This window comes from Triturus cristatus, chromosome 2_2 (assembly GCF_964204655.1).
Source record: "Triturus cristatus chromosome 2_2, aTriCri1.1, whole genome shotgun sequence".
Lineage (NCBI taxonomy): Eukaryota > Metazoa > Chordata > Amphibia > Caudata > Salamandridae > Triturus > Triturus cristatus.
In genome coordinates this window covers 557,729,661-557,754,990 of record NC_140582.1, presented here as the reverse complement: position 1 = coordinate 557,754,990, position 25,330 = coordinate 557,729,661, and positions in this window count along the sequence as shown.

Sequence of the window (25,330 nt, the reverse complement as noted above, 5' to 3'; positions counted from 1 at the left end):
CCCCTCCCCTTCGAGCTACTTTTTGCACATTTTAGGGGCTGATATTAATGCCCAGGACACACTAGCACCTCATTACTCTTCCCCGCTTCCCAGGTGGGGCTTGGCCGTCCTCGAGGCTTAGTTCACCGGGTCCCGGGTTGCTGTAGTTGGCGGCCATCTTAGGTTGGGCGCTATTGGACGAGCGCTCTAGTCGCTCTACATAAGGAGGGGCTTTGCTCTAAATCGGGAGATTACCTTGCATAGACCCCTAAGGCTGCTCCTGAGCGGTCGCTCGCTTAAAACGCTTTTTAAAACTTTTAAACTGCTCATTGGAATTGTTTGATTGAATTTCCCTTTGTGTCCGTCCCCTCCCCTTCGAGCTACTTTTTGCACATTTTAGGGGCGGATATTAATGCCCAGGACACACTAGCACCTCATTACTCTTCCCCGCTTCCCAGGTGGGGCTTGGCCGTCCTCGAGGCTTAGTTCACCGGGTCCCGGGTTGCTGTAGTTGGCGGCCATCTTAGGTTGGGCGCTATTGGACGAGCGCTCTAGTCGCTCTACATAAGGAGGGGCTTTGCTCTAAATCGGGAGATTACCTTGCATAGACCCCTAAGGCTGCTCCTGAGCGGTCGCTCGCTTAAAACGCTTTTTAAAACTTTTAAACTGCTCATTGGAATTGTTTGATTGAATTTCCCTTTGTGTCCGTCCCCTCCCCTTCGAGCTACTTTTTGCACATTTTAGGGGCTGATATTAATGCCCAGGACACACTAGCACCTCATTACTCTTCCCCGCTTCCCAGGTGGGGCTTGGCCGTCCTCGAGGCTTAGTTCACCGGGTCCCGGGTTGCTGTAGTTGGCGGCCATCTTAGGTTGGGCGCTATTGGACGAGCGCTCTAGTCGCTCTACATAAGGAGGGGCTTTGCTCTAAATCGGGAGATTACCTTGCATAGACCCCTAAGGCTGCTCCTGAGCGGTCGCTCGCTTAAAACGCTTTTTAAAACTTTTAAACTGCTCATTGGAATTGTTTGATTGAATTTCCCTTTGTGTCCGTCCCCTCCCCTTCGAGCTACTTTTTGCACATTTTAGGGGCTGATATTAATGCCCAGGACACACTAGCACCTCATTACTCTTCCCCGCTTCCCAGGTGGGGCTTGGCCGTCCTCGAGGCTTAGTTCACCGGGTCCCGGGTTGCTGTAGTTGGCGGCCATCTTAGGTTGGGCGCTATTGGACGAGCGCTCTAGTCGCTCTACATAAACGGTCAGCCATGCCTCCGCGCAGCGGACGCGGACAGCGGACGCGCCGGACCTGCGCCGGAGGTTCGCCAGAGGTAAGCCCGTTTGCGCCCGTTCGCGCTCGGTCGGGCTCAGGGACCAGAACCTCTGACCAATCTCCCAGCTGCTCACAGACTTACTCCCGCCTGGCTCTCCTTGCATTGAGGAGTGTCTCGCGGCCCCCTTGCACTCATTCTATAAATCTTGCGACGGATCGTCCCTTCTGTCAACACTGCCCGTTTAGAACCTCGGAAGCGGATATTAACACTACTAATCCAGAAGGCACCCTGAAAATGGCTTTGGTCAATTGCCGCTCATTACCCAAACATGCCACTGAAATCTTCTTGTTAATCCAAGATCTCGGACTTGACATTCTTTTTTTAACTGAAACGTGGTTGGGATCCACGTCCGGTCCAGATATTGTTCAGGCCCTTCCTCCTGGATATCTGATCCAACGTAGGGACAGACAACTCAAAGTTGGAGGAGGGATAGCCATAATATACAGGGAGCACTTAATTTGTCGTATGATCGACAGCTCCATTCCTGACTGTGAAAGCGCACAATTTGCCATCACTTTATCCCCAGAAGTGTCATTTTCTGGACTTCTGATCTACCGTCCCCCTGGCGCTATTGGACAATTTCCGAAAGGAACCATTGAATCAACCATAGCGTTAGCTAGCAGGGTCTCAAATTTTATAGTACTAGGAGACCTGAATCTTCATTTCAATAATCCCTCAGATACCACTGCCACAGAATTAACTAAAGATCTTGCGGCATGTGAACTGAATTTGATAGTCTCACACCCTACCCACTCTAAAGGGAACCTTTTAGACCCCATATTTTCCAATATTGTGGACTTAACATCAGCTGAGCCTTATCCCACCCCCTGGACAGATCATATGGTCATCCCCTTCATATGGAATACGCCCACACCCGGTCCAACAGAACCGTCCAGAAAAACTCTGAGTAGGCGGTGGACGAAATTAAAAATGAACGAATGGGCAGAGGCACTGAATATAAGCGAGCCTCAGGTTAATCAGGACATTGACAGGGCTAATGTGGACTTTAACCAATGGATTGAATCATCATTGGATAGGGTGCTCCCTAAAACAAACATCTCCAAAAAGAAAGCCTCCACTAAACAACCTTGGTTCACTTCTGAGCTAAGGCTCCTAAAACAAGAATGTAAACGGTTAGAGAGACAGTGGAGAAAACACTTTGTGGAAGAGAAAAAAACTAAATACAAACTCTCTCTAAAAAAATATAAATCTGCTCTTAACGTGGCCAAATCCATCTTTTATGCAGAAAAAATAGAGATCTCAGCCAATGCCCCAAGAGAGATGTTCAAGATAGCTAAATCCCTGTTAAAAGCCCCCGACCCGCCATCCTCATTACTCTGCACGGAGGAGGCTGATGCTCACTGCATCAATCTGGCGAATTTCTTTGCTGAAAAAATTCAAAAGATCCTCCTGTCCCTCCCCCCTCTACCTCCTGAAGAACCTATCCTCCCTTTGCCAGATGATACAGATATTACTCTGCCTTGCCTCCCTTCCTTTCCCCCCCTCAGTACTGAATTGTTGCCCACGCTTTTCAACTCTGTAAAAAGCGGCTCCCCGCTAGATCCTGCCCCTATGAATATTTTAAAGTTAGCCTTATCCAACATCAGTACATACATTATCCATCTAGTTAACACCTCACTGGAATTAGGAAGGGTACCCCAAGACTGGAAACTGGCAATGGTTAAGGCCCTGTTAAAAAAGCCTCATCTCGACCCCCAGGACTTCTCCAATTATCGTCCCATTTCCCTGCTCCCCGGCATCAGTAAACTCGCAGAGAAATGGGTAAATAAACAACTAGCATCCTTTCTGGAGACCCATAACCTGCTCCACCCAACTCAAACTGGGTTTCGGAAAGGACAGGGCACGGAGACGGCACTGCTGAGGGTGGTAGAGGACTCCAGGAGGATTCTGGACGCAGGTGGCAGCGCGGCCATTATCCTCCTGGACCTCAGTGCCGCCTTCGACACGGTGAACCACCGTGTCCTCCTGTCTCGTCTTAAAAAACTGGGCGTCAAAGACAGGGCACTCATGTGGTTGGAGTCCTTTCTTGGTGACAGATCCTTTAAGGTCTTTACAGAAAATAGCTGCTCTCCAGCAATGCCATTACAGTGTGGGGTGCCACAGGGCTCCTCCCTTAGCCCCACACTGTTTAATGTTTATATGGCGCCCCTGGCAGAAGTAGTTGCCCCTTTTGGGATCCAACTGGTAAGCTATGCTGACGACACCCAGCTAGTTGTTTCTCTCAATCAGTTGGAATCCTCCCCCTCCAGGCTCTGTCATTGCCTGGAAGCAGTAGCAAACTGGATGGACCTGTCCCATCTGAAATTGAATGGAGGTAAAACGGAGCTGATGCTTCTAGGAAAACGAGCCACATTTGACAACTCGATACATTGGCCCTCCTGTATGGGTCCAGGACCCACTCCAAAGACCGAGATAAAGAGTCTCGGCTTTTGGTTGGATGCCGAGTTGTCATTTAAGACCCAGGCAAGGAAAACAGTAGCCACTTGCTTCGGACTGCTGAAAACAATCCGGAAAATCCTTCCTCAGTTACCCGAGGCAGCAAAGGAAACCATTGTCCGGTCCCTTGTTATATCCAGGTTGGATTATGGGAATGCGCTCTATCTTGGAGCCCCCGTGTCGGTTATACGACAACTTCAGGTTGTCCAGAATTCCGCAGCACGGCTACTCACGGGCACCAGCCATCGTACCTCAGCCAGGCCCGCACTTTGCACCTTGCATTGGCTCCCCATAAAGGAGCGAATCTATTTTAAGACCCTCTGCACGGTCCATAAAACACTCTATGGGAGTGGCCCCCCCATTCTAGATGATATGATCAGACCTTACAATCCTACCAGGAATCTTCGCTCGAACCAACAAAATCTGCTGACAGTTCCTAGGATCAGCAGATCCCGCACAGGAGGTCGCCTGTTCTTGCACAACGCGGCTGGGCTGTGGAATGCTCTTCCCCCACCTCTCCGCCAAGAGCCTAACCTCCCTGTCTTTCGAAAAAAGTTAAAAACTCTTCTGTTTCCAAACAACTAGTTAAAATAGCTCTAGATTCCCAATCCTTCTCTGCTTGGTTAGTCTTAAGCGCTGGGATGCTCCCGAGTAGCCATGCGCTATAGAAGAGCCTTTTAATAATAATAATAATAATAATAATAAATAATTTTAATAATAATAATGCAGTCTTTTTCAAGAGCACGGATTTCTTCTCCACATCAAAAAGACTCACCTCTCCCCTTCTCAGCAGCTCCAATTTATTGGAGCTCTTTTTGCACAGGCCTAGGTCAAGTCTTTCTGGCAAAAGCGAGGAGAGAGAAATTAAGTTCCCATCTATCCTAGCTCCTATAAAGTGCTCAAGCCTCTGCAAGAATATTGCTCAGAAGCCAAGGGGAGGTGACATTGACTCTTGCAGTTCTCTCCTATGGTCGTCTTCATCTATACCCCCTTCAGAGGCATTTTCTCCATCCGAAAAGAGAAGCGTCGACCCCAACACTTTTGCCCAGAAAGCCGGAAATGTAAAATGCTAATAAAATGATTTTATTACCCTTATATTCCTCCAGCTTTCTGCTGAATCGAGAGTGAGGGCAGGGACAGTTTGTCATTGCTGCTGATTGGCAGCAATGAGAATTGGCCCTTTCAGTTTACAATGTGAATGTCTGTTTGCCTGGCTAGCTTGCTACGGCCTACCTGGAATGCGCAATTCAAACTCTCCAACTAAACTCTCTTAGACAGCTGTGTTGGAGAGCAGGCAAAGGCCTCCAGTGCATTTCGGAGCGCTGATAGCAAAAAGAACAAATGATGGATGAAATGTTAAACAAATCAAACATTTACCCCCACTCACAAATCTGTGTTTAATCCATTGTTTTTTTGCTTACCACGCTGCCCTAGTTTGGACCCAGCCATATGCAAATCAGCATTCCCCCTACTTCCTGGCCAGGCAGGTTCTCTCTGGACAGGAAACAAGCATCCAGGGACCGATTTTGGCTCCCTTGAATGTACTGGAGTACATGAGGAAGTGCTGCGGGCGCTGGTAAGTGAAACTTTTTTTAAAATTTGTTAAATGTGATGCCTTCCTGACTCACGATATATTTTGATTGTGTGTGCTTGTGTGGCTGTGTTTCCGATTGTGATTGTATCTGTGTGTGTGTTTCTGAGCTTGACGGTGTGCCTAGCCATTTTCATATGCCACAAACCGCCTCTGACCCCTTGGTCACCACCTTCATCATTACTGGAGTCTCATTTCCTAGAACTGTGTGATTCTGATCCCAGCACATATGGACAATGGTTTTACTTTGACTCCTCCAACTCTGAAGATCCTCACAACGGATGCAAGCAAGTTAGAGTGGGGAGCAACTTTCAATGTCCCCTGAGCCCAGGCCAGATGGAACAAACAGCAAATCCTGTATTCTTCCAACTAGAAAACAATTGTGACAGTACACAGAGCCCTTTTATTCTTTAACCCTCTTATGCAGCATCAAGCAGTTTGTGTCTAAACTGACTGCCAGATAGTCATGTAATACATCAACTGCCGGAGGGTAATGTACTCCTTTTTCTCCTTTCTCAGATTATATGGCTTTGAAGAAGGACAGTCTCTACTATCTATCTGCAGTGTACCTTCAAGAAATGAAGAATGGGCCTACAGACTTTCTTAGCCAGAAATTTCCCTCTTCAGTGTCCCTGTGTTTGTGTCCTCATCTCTTCTGAGAGATCATGGCGAGGTTCAGTTTTCCTTAGCTGGATCTTTTTGCCACTGAGGAGAACACTTTCCTGCCTCAATCGGTAGCTTAGTACTTTGCAGTCAGGCATGGGTAACTGACACCTTATCAACCCCTGTGCCCTGGGCCTCCTTTGTTGTTTTCCTCCAGTTCCAGCTAATTCCCATAGTGTAAGGAGAAAGGGCTTTCCCAAGCCTCCAAGAGAATTCTTGATTTTCTTGGGAACAGTTCCCTTCTAGGCTTTGCAGTGTTTACTATTAGAAGCCAATGGGTGGCCTCTCAGGCATTTATGGGTGAAAGGGTTCATTCAGTTTCTTCCTTAGCAACCTGCTTATTAAGGAGTTTTTTCTTAGGAGACCAATCATTCACTCCTCTATCCATTACAAGCTCCTCCATTTGAGTCCTTGGAATCAGTGCCCTTAAGGGCCTCATTTATAAGGTTTTGCTGTAGGGCAGCGCAGCAGGCCTTCCTGCTGCGCTGCCCTATAGCAAAAGAAAAGGGCAGGAATGCGCAGTATCTATCAGACACAGCACATTTCTGTCCTTTTCCCCTGCGCCAGCGCACAATGGGCTGCCGACCGCCAACGCAGGCACCTCTGCAGCATGGTGCAACGGTGCCTGCGTTGCGGGGATGATTATTTATGTACAGGAAGAGAAACATTCCTGTACAAACAAAACTGCGTTAAAGGGACCAATATTAATCAGTCAGCGATAAGCCCAAAAAAATGGCTTAGTGCTGCCTGATAAATAGCACGCAGGCTTCTGCACCAGAGAACGTCACAAAAATTGATGATACGGAGGCACAAGGAGTCTCATATTAGCAGCCATAAGGGCCTCATTTTGAGGTTTTGCTATAGGGCATCGCAGCATGCCTACCTGCTGCACAGACCTATGGCAAAAGAAAAGAGCAGGAATGCACCGTATCTATCAGATACAGTGCATTCCTGTCCTTTTCCCCTGTGCCAGCACACAATAGGCTGCCATGCTCCAACGCAATTGAATATAATGAGAAACCCAATCTACCCTTGAGGGCTTGGGCAAATCAAATGAACGGGTAAAAGGCGCCTTAAAGGGATTTATTTGAAATACTCTATTCTATTGCTTTTGATATATATTTTTAACTGCAAGAATTATTGATAAACTCGCCAGAGAGATATTATTCAGATGTATTTTAACTAAGAAATATTTTTGTTCCTTGTGAGGACATAAGAACCAATGAACCAATCACAAAACAATAAATATTCAAAACACGGGTATATATAGAAAAAGGTTTTATCTTTTGAAATTTATCAAGGGTACTACACAGTTATACAAACAATGTAACAAGAGAAAAATAAATACAATTGTATAATCCTTCAATGTCACTATTGTAAACACTTCTTCTCATTGTACATTATTTTCCAGAAGAGAGTGTGAATGTCGACGTTTCAGTCTCTATGCATTTGTCCATGAGACCATCTTCAGGACTATCATAAATTTAACAGTTGACCCCTAAATGGTGTTTCCAAAGATTCAAGAATTATAGAATACAATTGATACGTATATGTCAAATCGATCGCCATTCTGTAGCTTTTGTTTAAGGAGAATAATCGTCAAAAGATACAGGTAAGTGAACTCTGGTGCTTTTTGGACGGTGTAATTAAATTTCCAGTCCCCAGCAACTTCTCAATTGAAGAAGTTTATTCTGTTAAGTTTTGTAGCGCAGCGAAAATTCGGCAGTCTGCTGTCGGATTAGTATCAAGGAACAAAAATATTTCTTAGTTAAAATACATTTGAATAATATCTCTCTGGCGAGTTTATCAATAATTCTTGCAGTTAAAAATATATATCAAAAGCAATAGAATAGAGTATTTCAAATAAATCCCTTGAATGCTCCAACGCAGGCACCTGTGCACTATGGTGCAAGTGTGCCTCAATTGCGCGGATAATTATTTTTGTACAGGAAGGGAAAGCATCCTGTACAAAAATAATCTCAAGAGGCTTTTTCCGCTTTCAATGTGTGCTGCAGAATGCAGCACACACAGAAAAGGGAAAAACGAGGAGAAATAAAGATATTTCTCCTCGTTATGCCTCCCTTATGCCTCCCCTGAGAAGGCGTACGTTTTTGGCTCCTCAGAATTGCGATTTCTCGTAAATCTGGGGCAGTGTCAAAAAGCCATGGATGTTGCTGGGAACACCCCCAGCAACACCCATTGCACGCCCCTTTAATGCAGAAAACTGCGTTAAAGGGACCGATATTTATCAGGCAGCAATAAGCCACAAATAGTGGCTTAGTGCTGCCTGATAAATAACACGCAGGCTTCTGCGCCAGGGAACGTCACTAAAAGTGTTGTTCCGGAGGCGCAAGGAGTCTCATGAATGAGGCCCTAATTTTCTTTAAGCCAAAGTAGTCTTCTTGGTACCATTTGTTCTGGTAGAAGGGTTGGTGAGTTTGGAGCTCTTTTATCCACCACTCACATTTCAAGGTTCCTTCCAGACAAGGTGGCCCTGAGTTTGTTGTTCTTGCCTAAGATTTCCTCTGTATTCCATTGTTTAAATCTTATAGTTTTACCAGTCTTTTTTCCTAATCTCCTTTCCAATTAAGTATTAATATTGCACATCTTAGATTTTCACAGTGCTTTACCAACCTACCTAAAAGGACTGTGCTCTTTCATAATGTTTGATCTCTCTGGAAGAGGGATGTGTCCTTCTTTTCCTACTCTAACTAGGTGGTTCAAAATCAAGATTTCCAAGTCTTATGAGATCTCAGTGCTGGAGCTTCCGTCTCAGATTCTTGGAAAGTCTACTAAGGGCCATCTGCATCTCAGACACTCCTGAGCGTCTAATATCTGTGAAAGATATTTGCTGTACTGCAACATGGTCCTTCCCTCACATATTAATGTTGCATTATAGTTTGCAGCTGGGCGGAGATGTCTCTGCGAGTTTGATTTGCATGTATTGGCATCTGTACATTCTACTTCAGCTACTTTGATTTGTTATTAACCTAAATTAATTCATTAGTGTTGCATTAACATGGCCCAATTTGTTCTTTTTCCATGAATCTATATGAAATCAATCAAATGCTGCCTATGTATTTCCACATATGTAAGGACTGTACAAAGAAATGGATGGGTAGGTATTGACCCAGTTACTCACCGGTAATCTTGATTACTCTGAGTCCAGGTCTTCCTCGTTATGGTCATGAATCCCTCCATCCCAGTTTGATTGATTGATTTACTTTTTTGGTAATAGCTTAATTAATATCGCAGTGCCCAGGAAAAGTGACCTATTTAGTACTTCTGGGTACATGGTAGCCATTTTGGGAGAGACTATTAAAGTTGGGATTGATATGAAAAAGACCTGGACTTGAAGTAATGAAGATTACTGGCAAGTAACCAGTCTGTATGTATCCACAATATATGTATTTCATTAATTAGGCACCATTTGAAGTATTCTGTTGAGCCTTGCAGGTGACTACTTCTAAAGAAAAGGTATGAGGTGGTAGATAGATATTGTGATCACAAATAATTAAGAGACGTAAATCACAGTCAATAAATATATGAGAAAGGAGCTAAAGATATTCAAATCCTAAGTGTAAAAGGTATGATCCAAAGAAGAGCCATGTATTTTTGGTGGGACAGGTCCTAAAGCAAGCTGTCACCACTGGATGTTCAGATGAAGGATGGGATTTGGAATAATATTTGAATATAATTTCTTATAACCCATTGGCATTACGTATACTCTCACTAGAAGAGGTGGAGAAGGAGAAAGGTGCACAGAAATCAAGGATACATTTTTATCTCAAATAGGGTCTTAGGTGTTAAACAAGGGAGAATTGGAGATGATCCTTAAGCCATTTGTTTCTGATATGCATTAACTGTTTTGTTTATTTATTTTTTATTTTACAAACTAAATCTCTCTTCTGTACCAATTCGGTGGGTGGTTCAATAGGATAATGGTGCTCCTGGGCAGTGCGAAGTAAGTATATACTAGTGAAAATTAGGATTGCGGTGCTATAACGGTAGGGAGAGCCACCCTCCTCCCCAACGCTTGGATAACCACTGGTAGAAAAAAAACAACAGTCCCTTGCACATGCTAACAGTATGTATAGTAGATCAATAACAGTGTAAAAAAAAATGCTTGAGCCTTTGCTAGAACTGTCACTTCAGTTTAATTCCGAAACCCTTAGCCAACGCGTGTTTCATCGCACTTTATGGTTGTGCGTAGCGACTTCTTCAGAGCTATAGTCTCTTCATATGGATCCTTAATTCCGGTTGTATTTCCATCCCGAAAGGGATTCTAGAGGTCCCGTAATGAGCACACAGTAACAGCTGCAAGGTATATTGTGTCCCAAAATAAGTGTGTCTCAGTAATAATTTCTTAAGTATAGATTTTGTCGTATGCTAATCCCTCCTTCATTGAGAAGGACGGTGGAGTGGTGTGGTTGAACCACTGGATAGGGGCTGTATATGTCCCACATACCAGCAGCCAAGTTCTTCCTGGCATCTGTGCAAGCCCTCTGTGAGTGGCAGGGCTTCCTCCGTCGTGTCCACAGAAGAATTCCGCTGAGTGCTACTACGCCAGCTCCGCCCACCCTTAGTTTTTACAGAAGTTTGATATTTGCAAGGGCTTCTGACTCAAATTACCTAGTGGGACCCATGCAAGTCACATGCCCTTGGACTCCCCAGGTTGTATAACTTTCAAAAATGTACAGGTTTGTTAGATTTTCCTAGAAGCCAGCTGACCTATGGTCCAAAATCTACAGCTACCCACTTTGCAAAAAACGGGTCAGTTTTTCTTTGTAAAAATGTGATGTGCCCATGTTGCATTTTGGGCCATTTCATGTCGCAGGCACTAGGCCTAGCTGCACAAGTAAGGTACCATTTATTTGAGAGACTTGGGGGAATGCTAGGTGGTAGGATGTCTGTGGCTCTCCACAGATTCAAGAACATTCCATCAAATAAATGTAATGAAAATGTGTGTTTTTAATCAAAGTTTGAGGTATACAAGGGCTTCTGGGTAAGAAGACCTAGTGAAAGCCAGGCAGGTGACCCCATCCTGGATTCCCCCACTTGTCTTGTTTCCCCAAATATGCAGGTTGGCTAGGTTTCGCCAGGTGCTGGCAGACCTAAAGCCCAAAGTCTATAGCTGCCCATTTTGCAAAAAAGGGTCCGTTTTCTGTGGAAAAATGTGATGTGTCCATGTTCTGTTTTGTACTTTTTCCTGTAGCAGGCACTAGGCTTACCCACACAAAGTGAGATACAGTTTTTATCGGGAGCCTGGGGGGAATGCTGAGTGGTAGGAATGTTTGTGGATATAATTCCAGAACATTCCATCTCAGAAATGTGAGGAAAATGTGTTTTTTAGTACAGTTTGAGATTTGCAAGGGCTTCTGGGTAGGACACCCTCGTGAAAACCAGGCAAGTCACTGCACCCTAGTTTCCTCTAGGTGCTTAGTTTGAAAGAAATGTGCATGTTTTTTTAGGTTTCCGTAAGTGCCGGATGAACTAGGACACAAAACCCACAGTGATCCGCATTGCAAAAAAGGGTCAGTGATGTGTCCTTGTTGCATTTTTGACCCTTCCCTGTTGCAAGCAAGCAAGTCCTACCCATACAAGTGAGGTACTATTTTTATCATGAGACTGCTAGGTGGAAGGCAGTTTGTGTTTTCCCATGGATTGCAGAACTTTACATCACAATAATGTGAGGAAATATGTTTTTAGTAGATTTGAAGTTTGCAAGGGATTCTAGGTAAGAACACCTGGCGAAACGGGCATATGAGGCAGTGGCAGGACTTAAAGTCAACTGATCCAAGTCAACGATATAGCCGTTTTCAGACAGCCTCCCCCCCAGATAATACGATTGGGCGACACAGAGGTCTCTTGGAGCAACCAGGTGGTCCGTTACCTTGGTATATGATTATATGACACACCACAGGACATATTGACCGGAATCAGATCCTCTGTGAACTTCTGGAATGATCTTCCCCTGGCAACTATAGGAACAATCTTGGTCACCAAAATGATTCTGGTCCCCAGACTACTATATCACTTCACTAATGGCACCCTAATCTGGGGATCGGAATGTAGACACATTGCCCTAGCCAAATTGAAGCTGCCTATGAACCAGGGAGGGATGGGCGCCCCATCCTTTGAGACATACTTCCTCGCCGTCCATCTCCAATGGGTGTCAAGATGGACAGTTGGCCGGGCACTGGGGGAACCAATCACAAACATGCGACCAATTCCACTTCCCACTATACATCACATGTTGCTGCCCAAGGCGAAACCCTTATAGGTATCCCCCCTCCAGGTGACAGTAGCGTGAACGTGTCTGAGCCGCATACACAGAATGAAATGCGCAGCCTCCCTGTACACCCCCAACTTCCCACTGATAGGCTTCCCCAGATGCCGGGCGCACTACGCAGTGCGGACACTACAAGTGTGGACAGCACATTCAATCATGGAGGTGGGCTCATTCTATGCGAATGGACACTTACAAACAATCGCAGAAATGGCCACAGCCACGGGTCTTTCATAGAGGGCAGTTTCTGCTGCATAGGCAATTACTGGAGGATTGTCGTCGGATGTGACACAGTCGAGATGGAATCACCCACGCACCCGTTACTCCACACAATATTGTAAATGGGCCCTGGGAGGCACCTGGTTACCTGGATATATGAAGCAATACGGGCACTGAACCCGCCCACTTTGACGCCCTTCTGTGAGAAATGGGAGGCAGAGATACAGACACCGCTTCACAATAAAGAATGGGAACGAGAGCTGGAGTTCCTGGAAAAGGTTTCCCGCATCCACAGATTCAAGCTTATACAATTGCACATATTACACCGCGCCTACCTGACCCCTGAGAAGCTACAACATTACTACCCTGATACACCATTCACCTGCCCAAGATGCTCGGAACCCCAGGCAACTTTCCACCACATGTTCTGGGGCTGCCCTATGCTCCATACCTACTGGACCACAATACATGCCACCATTCGCGCTCTTACAGGGCTTACATGCATCTACACATTGGAGGCCTGTGCGTTAGGCATCACCAAACACCACAAACACCACAAAGTTGAGGTGCGGTTCACGTCCTTAGCGCTCCTTCTGGCTTAAAGGGGTATAACAATGCACTGGAGAGCGCCGGAGGTACCACCGATAGGGGCCTGGAAAGGGGCGGTCAATAAATGGGGAGCCGCAGAAGAGGAAGCGCTCAGATCAGAAGAGATCAAGGGTACCAGCAAACACCACATATCCATGCAATGTCCAATGTTACTCCACTCCTTTAAACGGGACACAACTGACACACCAGTATCACAGAGTGTTGGGTCCCCCACAGACGAGGCGCATCACAACAGAACTAGACAGAGCTCCCCAGTAGAGTAGGCCAACAGCAAAGCAAAGCCTACGGATTAGAATGTGGGACATGTAGAGCACTCCCAAACGGATATTCCCGCCCTGCACCAATGCCTGAATAGGTCATGCACCACCTAAAATGACGGCTCGTCCCCACACACTGCACCGTACCCCTAATACAGTGTACCCCAGTTCTAGTTATACTGGTTGAAGAGTTTAGTTCCATGCTGAAAAGCAGATGAGTGTTAAGCCACAGCATCAGCACAGCAGATGTAAGCTATGTGTGCAATAACTACCATAGGTATTGATCCACGCAGTCATGTGTTGACAGGTATTTTACTTTCATAGCGACAAAGGCATCTAAATGAAGGAAAGTATCCTACGATATAAATGTAACAGCTTGCCAAGTATTATATTGAAACCCTGTATGAAATGTACTGCATGACTGACCAAAATGGATGTCTTGTGCAGAAGAAAAAAGACAAAATGCCAATAAAGAACACCTGGTGAAAGCCACACATGCCACCCCACCCTGGCTTACCCCATATATCTAGTTTTCAAAATATTCAGGTTTGCCAGGTTTCCCTAGGTGCCGGCTGACCTAGAGCCAAAAATCTACAGCTACCCATTTCGCAAAAAAATGGTCAGCTTTCGGTGGAAAATTGTGATGTACCTATGTCAATTTTTGGGCCGTTTCCTGTTGCAGGCACTTGGCCTACTCACACAAGGGATTTTTAATAGAAAACTTGGGCAAATGCTAGGGGGTAGGAAGGTTGTGGCTGTCCATAGATCCCAGGACTTTCCATCACAGAAATGTGATGAAAATGTGTGCTTTTAATCAGAGTTTGAGGTTTGCAAGGGATTCTGGGTAAGATGCCTGGTAAGAGTCATGCAGGCGACCACACCCTGGATTTCCCCTCATGTCTAGTTATAAAAAAATATGCAGGTTTGCTAGGTCTGTTTAGTTGCCAGCTAACCTAATACAATTTTTATCGGGAGACTTGGGGGAATGCTAAGTGGTAAGAAGTTTGTGGCTACCTATAGATTCCAGACCTTTCATCACAGAAATGTGAGGAAAATGTGTTTTTAGTTAAAGGTTTGTGACTTGCATGGGTTTCTGGATAGAAACTCCTGGTGGGAGCCATGCTAACTACCTCACACTAGAATTCCCTAGGTGCCTAGTTTTAAAATATTTGCATGTTTGCTAGTTTTCCCTGGAATCTCACCTGAGCTAAATTACAATATCCACAGCTACCCGCATTGGAAAAAAAGGTCAATTTTTAGTGGAAAAATCGGAAGCATCAGTGTCGCATCTCGGCCTGCTTTCTGTGGGGGGCATTAGGCATACCCACACAAGTGAGGTACCATTTTTATCTGAAGACATGTGGGAACATTGAATATTCAGAGGAGCATCCTGGTGATAAGCGACCATGAGTATGCCTGTGTGGGCTAAGTCAATATTGGTACGTCCTTGGAGGAAAAAAAAGTGCATCAAAGAATGAGTGAAGAACTAAGATCATCTGGGATGCCAAAAAGCCAGGTCATGAGCTGCTCTGTAAAGATCCTTTCAGGTTCAATGAGTCTCAGCTCCCTAGGGAGTGAATTCCAGGCCCTTGTACCCAGGAAGGTGAACGATTTACCACCTTGAGTTTTAAGTCTGTATGTGAAACTTTTGAGCAGATTGGCTTGTGAGGATCTAAGGGGACGTGTATTCATATAAGGGGTGACTCTGGAAATTAGATATTTCGGCCTCCTCTGAACATAGAATAGTAGAACATTATTTTTACAGATTGGATTCTGCTGCATTCTCACTGCCTTCAAAATGCTAGCCAGTGTGTAAGAAAGAAGACATTTAAAAAAATGCTATCTGAATCACGAGCGATTATGGGAACACACAAATTTAGGGGCAGATTTATAACGGACTTGCGCCACTTTTACGCCGCCGTTGTGTCACTTTTGTGACGCAGCGGCGGCGTAAACCCTGTGCCATGTTGCGCCCCATTTACAACGTGACGCATATAGGGAGATGCGTCACGTTGTAAAGCTTGAGCCACATGTGGGCGTACCTGCACAGGGGGGGGTGTTCCAGCGCAGGAACGCCTCCGAAAAGTGGCTGAGTGAAATCTACAAGATTTCACTCAGTCACTTTTCCAGCCATGCTGAGTCAAAACCCTGCGCCTGCTTGAAGCAGGCGTAAGGATTGACGCAGCATTGTAACGATAGGGCACCCCCCGAGCCTTGCTGGAGCTGCGTCGCGCTTGCGACGCAACTCCAGCAATGCGCCAACCTTCCGCCATCAGATGCGTCACGCATCTGTTTATCCTTGCGCCACGATGCGCTGCATTGTAAATGCGGCGCATCTATTGTGGTGCAAGGGTAAACTTTTGTGATGCATCTTCCCTGGCGCATCCATGCTGATTTGCAGGGATGCGCCAGGGAACATAAATCTGCCTCTTAGAGTCTTACAATTAACCACGGCTCCTAAACTCAATATCTTGTGCCAATTTCAGAAATACGTAAGATTCCTTCATACCCATTTTTCACTCTGCATATTTCACCATATTAATTGGTCTATTTTCGGTACACAATAAAAAAGCATTGTACGGTGCCGCTCATTTGTTGGCTCTGGGTACAGAAGGTTTTTGGAAACCCTATAAATCTCTGCAACCAGGGGTCTACACATATGACCCCTTGCTGAATTGAAAACTGTGTCTACGTTTCAGAACTCTATTGCTTTTATGCATCACCCATGGGTTTCACACTAGTTTCCACCACAAGCTGGATGTAGGTAAACACACACACCAAAAAATAGGAAAAATGGGCTATGGCTTTGAAAAATATCAAAACTGTGGTAAAAAGTTAGTTTTTTTGATTCACCTCTGCACGTTCCACTTCCTGAAAGCTAGGAAGATGATGACTTTAGCATAACAAACTGTTTGTTGATGCCATTTTTAGTCAAAACACACAGACACGTTTATCCGAAGCACTTTTTTCCTATTATTCCCAAAAAACTCAAACTTTAGCTACATTTTGCCTATTTTCTCAGTCCCCTCCAGGGGAATACACAAATCCTTGCCGGCCGCCCCTGCTCAGAATTTAGGAACCCAGCAGTTTAGGGGTTAATCTCAATAAAAGGTTAGTTAAACTAACACTTGAACAGTATTATATCCATTGCTTGTTGACTTGTGCTCTCATTTCTCCAGTTGCTTCCCAGCCTTCCCTAAAACTATATTGTGCATTAAACACAACTCCCTGCAATGCATGGGAAAATCGCAGGACAAAATATTTAGTGGAATTCTCAAGATTGTGGAAAATCCTCTCTTCATTGTTTTTCTACACATGCACCTCCCGAACCCTATTTTCAGTATTTCACCAGCCCCATTGTATTCTGCTGTATTTTTGCGATGTTTGCACGTTATGATTTTCTACAAATTCTTTGCTGCACATTGGCTTCTCCGGGTCGAAAGTGGAATGTTTCCTTTACAAGGCAGTGAAACCAGGAACAGTGGCTGTAATCACACGGGATCGGAATCTTTAAAGGGACATTTTATTTATGAATAATTCGCAGAGGTAAATATTTATAGAAGTTCCCTGTGAAAGCTGCAGACAGATACACAGATCCATTTTTTAATAATGGATAATAATGGAGCTTTAATGCATAAGGTAATTCCTTGTGGTCATGCTATTGATTGCAAATGGTACTGTAATGCTTCTTGAAGCACATGTCTGACCCGCCGACAATAAACCCTTACCCTGACTCTCTGGGATGAGGAAAACAAGCATTGGCATTGCCAATGGGTCTCGCCTTTGGGGCCTTATAAGTGTTTAGGCAGAGCTATTGACTCTGCCAATGTGTTTAAGCTGTGATGTAGAGAAGTGTGGCTGCTGTGCAGCATGCTGAAAAGTTGTAATAAAAAAGTGCCAGAAGCATTTTTGTTACCTTATGTATGACCAAGAAGGCATTATGTCCAACCGAACGACCATATTAAAAAATGTATGTACAATAAAAAATGTCCTCATTTTTCTTTTGTTCTTGCAATGCTTGTTAAAGTTTTCTTTTGAGGGGGCATAAACAATTGGAGGTTGATGGTTGTGAAATAGTACCTGTATTATAACACTAGCAGCGGCCAGATGCTAGGGGAGAATCAACAGATGGCAGATTCAGAGAGCAGGCTGATGTGGTGTTGAGTGATGTTGAGGTGGTAGTGGTGGTGGTGGTGGTGACTGGTGGTGGTGGTGACTGGTGCTGAGACGATGCTGAGGTGATGCTGAATGATACTTAGGTCTTGCAGAGTGATGATGATGTGGTGGTGTACTATTGCAAAGGCGATGCTGAGTGATACTGATGTGGTGTTGAGTGATGTGGTGGTGCTGAGTGATTCTGTGGTGGTGCTGAGTGATGCTGTGGTGACGCAGAGTGATACTGTTGTGGCCCTGAGTAATGCTGTGTTGGCCGTGAGTGATGCTGTGTTGGCCGTGAGTGATGCTGTGTTGGCCGTGAGTGATGCTGTGGTGTTGCTGAGTGATGCTGTGGTGGCGCTGAGTCAGGGAGAGAGAGTCAGTCAGTGAGAGAGAGTCAGTCAGTGAGAGAGAGTGAGCCAGTTAGTGAGAGAGAGTGAGCCAGTTAGTGAGAGAGAGTGTGAGTCAGCCAGTGAGAGAGAGTGAGTCAGTTAGTGAGAGTGAGTCAGTCAGTGAGAGAGAGTGTGAGAGGGAGTCTGTGAGAGGGAGTCTGTGAGTGGGAGTGAGAGAGTGTCTGTGAGAGTCTGTGGGAGAGTGTCTGTGAGAGAGTGTCTGTGAGAGAGTGTCGAGAGTGTGAGAGAGTGTCTGTGAGAGAGTGTTAGAGAGTGTCTGTGAGAGTCTGTGAGAGAGTGTGTGTGATAGTCTGTGAGAGAGTGTGTGGGAGACTCTGTGAGAGAGAGTCTGTGGGAGAGTGTCTGTGAGAGTCTGTGAGAGAGTGTCAGTGAGAGAGTGTAAGTGAGAGAGTGTCTGTGAGAGTGTCAGTGAGACTCTGTGAGAGAGTGTCTGTGGGAGAGTGTCTGTGAGAGTCTGTGAGAGAGTGTCAGTGAGAGAGTGTAAGTGAGAGAGTGTCTGTGAGAGTGTCAGTGAGAGTCTGTGAGAGAGTGTCTGTGAGAGAGTGTCTGTGAGATTGTTTCTGAGAGTGTTTGTTAGAGTCTGTGAGAGAGTGTCTGTGAGAGAGCGTCTGTGAGAGAGAGTCTGTGAGAGAGGGTCTGTGAGAGAGTGTCTGTGAGAGTCCGTAAGAGTCAATCTGTTAGAGTCTGTGAGAGAGTCTCTGTGAGAGAGTGTCTGTGTGTGTGTGTGAGTGTGAGAGTGTCTGAGGGTGTCTGTGAGAGAGTCTCTGTGAGAGAGTGTCTGTGAGAGAGTCTGTGAGAGTCTGTGAAAGAGTGTCTGTGAGAGTCTGTGAGAGTCTGAGAGTGTCTGTGAGAGAGTTTCTGTGATAGAGTGTCTGTGAGAGTCTGTGTGAGTGTCTGTGAGTCTGAAAGAGAGTGTCTGTGAGAGTCTGTGAGAGAGTGTCTGTGAGAGTCTGTGAGAGTGTGAGAGTCTGTGAGAGAGTGTCTGTGAGTCTGTAAGAGAGTGTCTGTGAGTGTCTGTGAGAGAGTGTCTGTGAGAGTCTGTGAGAGTGTGAGAGTCTGTGAGAGAGTGTCTATGAGAGTCTGTTAGAGAGTGTCTGTGAGTCTATGAGAGTCTGTGAGAGTCTGTGAGAGAGTGTGAGAGAGTCTGTGAGAGAGTGTATGTGAGAGTCTGTGAGAGAGAGTCTGTGAGAGTGTGAGAGTCTATGAGAGAGTGTCTGTGAGACTGTAAGAGAGTGTCTGTGAGAGTCTGTGAGAGAGTGTCTGTGAGAGTCTGTGAGAGTGTGAGAGTCTGTGAGAGAGTGTCTGTGAGGGTCTGAGAGAGTGTGTGAGTCTGAGATAGTATATGTGAGATTCTGTGAGAGAGTGTGAGAGAGTCTGTGAGAGAGTGTCTGTGAGACTCTGTGAGAGAGTGTCTGTGAGAGTCTGTGAGAGAGTGTATGTGAGAGAGTGTCTGTGGGAGAGTGTCTGTGAGTGTGTCTGTGAGACTGTGTCTGTGAGAGTCTGTGAGAGAGTGTCTGTGAGAGTCTGTGAGAGAGTGTATGTGAGAGAGTGTCTGTGGGAGAGTGTCTGTGAGTGTGTCTGTGAGACTGTGTCTGTGAGAGAGGGTCTGTGAGAGTCTGATAGAGAGTGTCTGTGAGAGTCTGTGAGAGAGTGTTTAAAAGAGTGTCTGTGAGAGAGTGTCTGTGAGAGAGTGTCTGAGAGAGTGTCTGTAAAAAAGTGTCAATTAGAGAGTGTCTGTGTGTCTGTGAGAGAGTGTGAGAGTGTCTGAGCGTGTGTCTGTGAGAGTGTCTGTGAGAGTGTCTGTGAGAGAGTGTCTGTGAGAGAGTGTCTGTGAGAGAGTGTCTGTGAGAGTGTCTGTGAGAGAGTGTCTGTGAGAGAGTGTCTGTGAGAGAGTGTCTGTGAGAGAGTGTCTGTGAGAGTCTGTGAGAGAGTGTCTGTGAGAGGGTGAGAGTCTGTGAGAGAGTGCCTGTGAGAGTCTGTGAGAGAGTGTCTGTGAGTCCAGCTCTACCAGCAAAACAGAAGCACGAGACGGTGTGCAGTCAGCTGTGTTTTCTTCATCTTATAGTCCACTATTGTTTTCGTATCCATCTGTTGAAAATGTCATAATTTGGTTTATAAGGCTGGCTAGTTTTTCAATATTGCATACCCTAATATAAACGATGAAAGGAAAAATAAACAGTTTCGACTAAGCGTCATTTGGCAAACACAGCATCATGTGTTTCTTAAAATAAAGCAGTCTAGCCGCTTTCAGTCACTAATTTACATTTAAACAATGTCCTTAAAAATAACACATGATTATTGGAATGTTATGTATTTTACACAGCGCTTTGTATCTTGCATCTGTCACTGTGAGCTTCACAAAACTGCAGATTGTGGGTCACTATCATCCAATATACTCCTTTTATAATCCTTGAAATTATTTTGCATTTTAACTGGTGATAAAACGCCGATGTTTGCTGCAAGATCTTATAGCGCTCGCCAGAAACAGCGCCTTAAAAGCAGGCACTGAGTCACGGCGCTGTGAATCTTTCTGCCAACAGTTTTACTATGTGTCATCTATGAAAATTAGGCGTTCCTTAGCCATGAAGCAACTGACAGAAAACATGTCTTAATGTGCCGAGTCTCAATGTAAATTGCAAGTGCAAAGATCACCACAGTTTCTTTTAACAATCTGCCTGCAGATTAACACAACTAACAGAAGCGGAAGCAAGCACATTTAGTGGATAACGTGTGTCAATTATATAAACAATCCGTGCATTCAACAGTATTAACAAATAAGTTAAAAGCGTTGTGGTCTCACAGGATCTATTTATTTTTCAGTTCTACTGCACCCAGGAACCTTTTTTCTTTTTATTAGAAGTTGACATTGGAGGTGACAGAAAAAGCAGCTCGTAAGATTTTCAAATGAAATAGGCGCCACAGACTGAAAGTGAGTAAAGTCAATGCCTCTCCATAAAATGATATGGGCAGGAGCAGACAAAATAAATAAGAAACAGCTGGGGGGGAAGGACAGAAGCAAGAAGCAACAGAGGGGAGGGGGAGGGTCTAGGGGTAGATAAACAAGCACCAGAAAATGTCTACTGTCTGAGGAGGCATTGGCTTAGACGGAAGAGAATTGCTCCTTGAAGAATTCACATCAGATGCTTCCGAAGTTAAGAATAACAAGCTAACGAGGAGGAAGGGGGAGAAGGGAGGGGAGTAGTGAGAGCAGACAGCAAGGGGGTGAAGGAGCATGATTCACGTGCTGGAAGGTTTAATGAGCCATGACAGAAAGGCAGATATCAGCTGCGTGCATGCACACTCACTTGCATGCAAGCTTTAGGCCACCAAATGCCTGTGGCAGCACTTTGAAAACTCATACACCAAATGTCTCGCACAGCAACGCATGCGCTGCCTCAGCGAGACCTAAACAGCAATGAGCGTGAATGAAGAATCAATGTAGAACCGATCTTCATTCACTGGCTTCACGAAACATGGCGGAAAGCAGCTAGTACTGTTTTCTTGCTTCTTGCATTTAGCTAAGGGGACTACCGGTCAGGTTCACAAACCTTTCCTTATGCAAGCGTGCCTTCCATACAATGCCTAATCAGTAAAAAATAAAGTCCCAGGGCCCTCGTCAGGAGGCCACTGCAGCTTGCACCACCCATTGTTCCTGCGAGTGCTGCCAATGACAGTAGCAACACAAGTTCTAATCATCACACTCCTCCTACAGGTGTGACAATCAAGACTTTTTCCAGTTCCCCAAACCTATAAGAATAGCTTTGCAGTAGGTATTAATCATTTTAATGTATATTGAATTATTAAGCAACTATTTCATCTACAGCGCAGACAGACAGCACCACTATGTGGCCAACTATCATAAGTGAAGGTTTTAACAATTAAGCACTGGTGGAGAGCAAAAGAAACCAACCAACTCAAATTAACTACGCACCTAAACCATGTTTAAGCTAGATGTGGCTCACACATCTATTCCCATCTACTGAGCCAAGAAAGAGAAATTCACAGAAGAAGCTTTCTGAGAAGTGCATGGTTTGGTAATGATAATGAAGGGCCAGTAGGAGATACAGGAAACTTGGGCAGGACATAGGTGAAAGTCCAGAGATTAGATTCAACTACTGACCAGCAATAAATAGAGACAACAGAAATCTGTGGTTGGTCCAAGAACGCACATCTGTAGTCAGAGAAAGGATCAATGAGGAGCTCAAACTGAACAAGACAGAGGGATCTTTTGCTGAGCTGCCCCTACCTGACTTTATCTTGCCACTCCTGGGGAATATAGCATGTTACAATGCATGCGAATACACCACATGCTATTACAACGTGGTCGTTACAATGACCGCGTTGTTAGTGGGCAATACCTTTACATCGTAAGTCATTACAACGACTTGCTGTAGGGGCACGCTGAACTTAGGATCAGCATTATTTACTATTTCTACCCCAGTTTGCGCAACAGCAGGGAAGGTGTTGAATTTTATATCCAATAACTTTGTGCCCCCTACAGCAAGCAGTTGTAATGACTTGCGATGTAAAGGTATTGCGTACTAACAACGCACTTGTTGTAACGACCACGTTGTAATAGCACTGCACTCTGGAAACAGCATTGTAAACACTGTTTCCCCTCCTGGGAGAAGTCCCAGGGCAACTCAGACTGATCCATCACTTATCCTCCTTGGAAGATGGCTCAATAAATGACTGGTTAAACCAGGAGGATTGCTCAGTGCATTACAGTTCCTTTGACAATGGGATAGGTCTAGTTGAGAGGATGAGCTAGAGGGCATAAACAGCAAAGGTTGATATATAAAATAAGCATTCAAACTTGTAGGAAATTGGGGATTTGGGTTGAGGGGGGTGAACCCCTACACAAGCAGCAACCACAATTCTTGTCCGGGTGAAAGACAAGAAAACCCCAAAATAACCTGTGCACAACCCTCTGGTAGCTTGGCACAAAAGCAGTCAGTCTTAACTTAGTGGAAATGTGTAAAGTATTTATGCAGCACTTCAAACAGTAATAAAGTGAAAACACAGCACAAGTAAAAACCCACACCAACTTAGACAAAATATAGTAAAATTTACTAAATATTTTGAGACCAAAATTACAGAAATCCAACCAGTAGAACTGGAGATACGTAATTTTAACGATTTAGGTAAATGTAGTGCCAAAAAGCAAATTGCCAACTGAGGGCATCTGGTCCTATTGGACCAGGATAAAGTCCTAAGTTGGGGCCACAGCGATGGAGTGCAGGCCAACCACTGGACCAATATTAGCCTGCTGAAGAGTGTATCTTATGTCCTTGGTGCATGGTCTGCGTGGTGTTGCTTTGCAAGGTTTCACTTACTCCAGCATGGGTTCCAGTGATCCTGCGAGACTTTGCTGGGCTTTGAGTTGCTTTGTGTTGGTTCCGTTCAGCTGTGTTGCGAGGCGCTGTTACGCTTTGCGTCACTGTGTGCCGGTTATGATGAAGCTTTGCATTACTCAGTGTCGATTACAATGAGGCTGGCAGCTGAGCAGCGAGGCTCTTTGGGGCCTCACATCGGAGTTGGTGGAAACTTCTGTTAGGCCAGGAGGAGCACTTTCTAATGTCATCCAAGGACCCAGAACTGGAGAGGTACCACTTGGGGATCAGGAACTCACGCCAGCATGGGCCAGCACAAGCAGGACCAGTGCAGCAAGTATGTTGGGCAGTTGCAGGATGGCCTCTGGAGCTTGTTATGTCCCTGTAGCTCACACAGGAGGTCATTCATCTTACCTTTAAAGTCACTTAGACTGGATAAAAGGAGCAGGTCCAGTCTTCCTTCTCAGCAAGCAGAACAGACCACAATCAGCAAGGCAGCAGGGCACTCTTCTGTAGTATCCACAGGTCCAGGAGTGTACTGAAGAGTTGGGTCTGAGTGTCCAATATTTTTACCTAGTGCACAGTTTAAAGTGGAAGAAGTTTCTAGAGTCTTCCACTTTACAGAGTTGTCTGGAATTTCCTTACCCCCTGCCTTTGTCCCAGCTTAGTCTGGAGACACAAAAAACTAGTGTGAAATCCTTTGTGAGTGTGCTGAAGCAGAGTCTTTGTGCAAGTGTGGTAGATGACAGCTCCTCGCCTTCATCAAGTCAAAGATGGAACACCCTGCTAATGCCTAACCCCCTTTGTTTGTCTCACTGTCTGGGAGTAATACACAACGATAAACTGCCAGCTACACCCATTTGTGTGACCCAGGATAGGGGCTGCATGCACTAAATGGTTAGAACAGGAAAGTTTACTTTTTCCAAAAGTGATATTTTAAGAACTGTGACATAAATCCGTCTTTACCATTAAAGAGGGTTATGAATTCCGGATTTTTTAGACACCAAACTCAACTTTCCTACTTGCTCCAAATTGAAAGTTATCACTTATTAAATGTAATAAGGTAACTCATTTCTATCCTTTGGGAGATGTAGGCCTTGCAGTTGTAGAAAACAAATGTAAGAGGTTTTCACTACCAGGACATGTAAAAGGAAAAGTACATGCCCAATGTTTTAAATACACTTTACCCTGTTCTTGGGCTCTTTAAGGCCTACTCTAGAGGTGACATATATGTGTTAAAAAGGAAGTTTTAGGCCTGACAAAAAGTTTATTTTGCCAAGTCCATATGACAGTTTATAACTGCACTCAAAGGCTGCAATGGCAGGCTTAAGACATGTTCAGACTGCCGTTTAAGTGCGTGGCGCAATAAGTGTTGCAGGCCGACTTACAGCCCCTAGGTACATGTAGTACCACTTTACTAGTGACTTACAGATAAATTAGATGTGGCAATTTGATGCAAGCATTGGTTAGCAGGGGTGAAGTGTGCTTAATCCTAAGGCCAACAAAAACGAATTCAGCAAAAGCAAAGGAGTATAGCAAAAAGTTAGGGATGACCCTGCAGAGAGGGCCACATCCACCACAACTCCTATCTACTCCTATCTATGCATCCAAAAAGCTTTCACTGAGTAGTTTTCTGATTCGCAGGTCTATTGTATTTGACAATTGTTTACCAATGAGCTGCTCAGACTCATGTACATGTTTCTAAATGTTCAGCACTTTTTTGAAATGCACATTGAGAAAGCGGCAACTCAGTATCCTACTGGTGGGTGAGCAAGGAGTGCAGCAATGCCTCAAACTTATAGCTACCACCATTTAGCTCCCTGAGTCACAAGAGGTTTTGTTAGAAAAGGAAAAGACAGAGGGGCCCTCATCGAGAATATTGTTTGTGCATGCAAGAAAGGGTCTGATGTATAGTTTAGGGGTTGGGTTACTCTGTCACAGATGTGACAGATATCCCATCCGCCTTACAATAAGTGCATTATATCCTATTAACCTTGTAATAAGAGAGGCAGGATATCTATCATTTTATAACC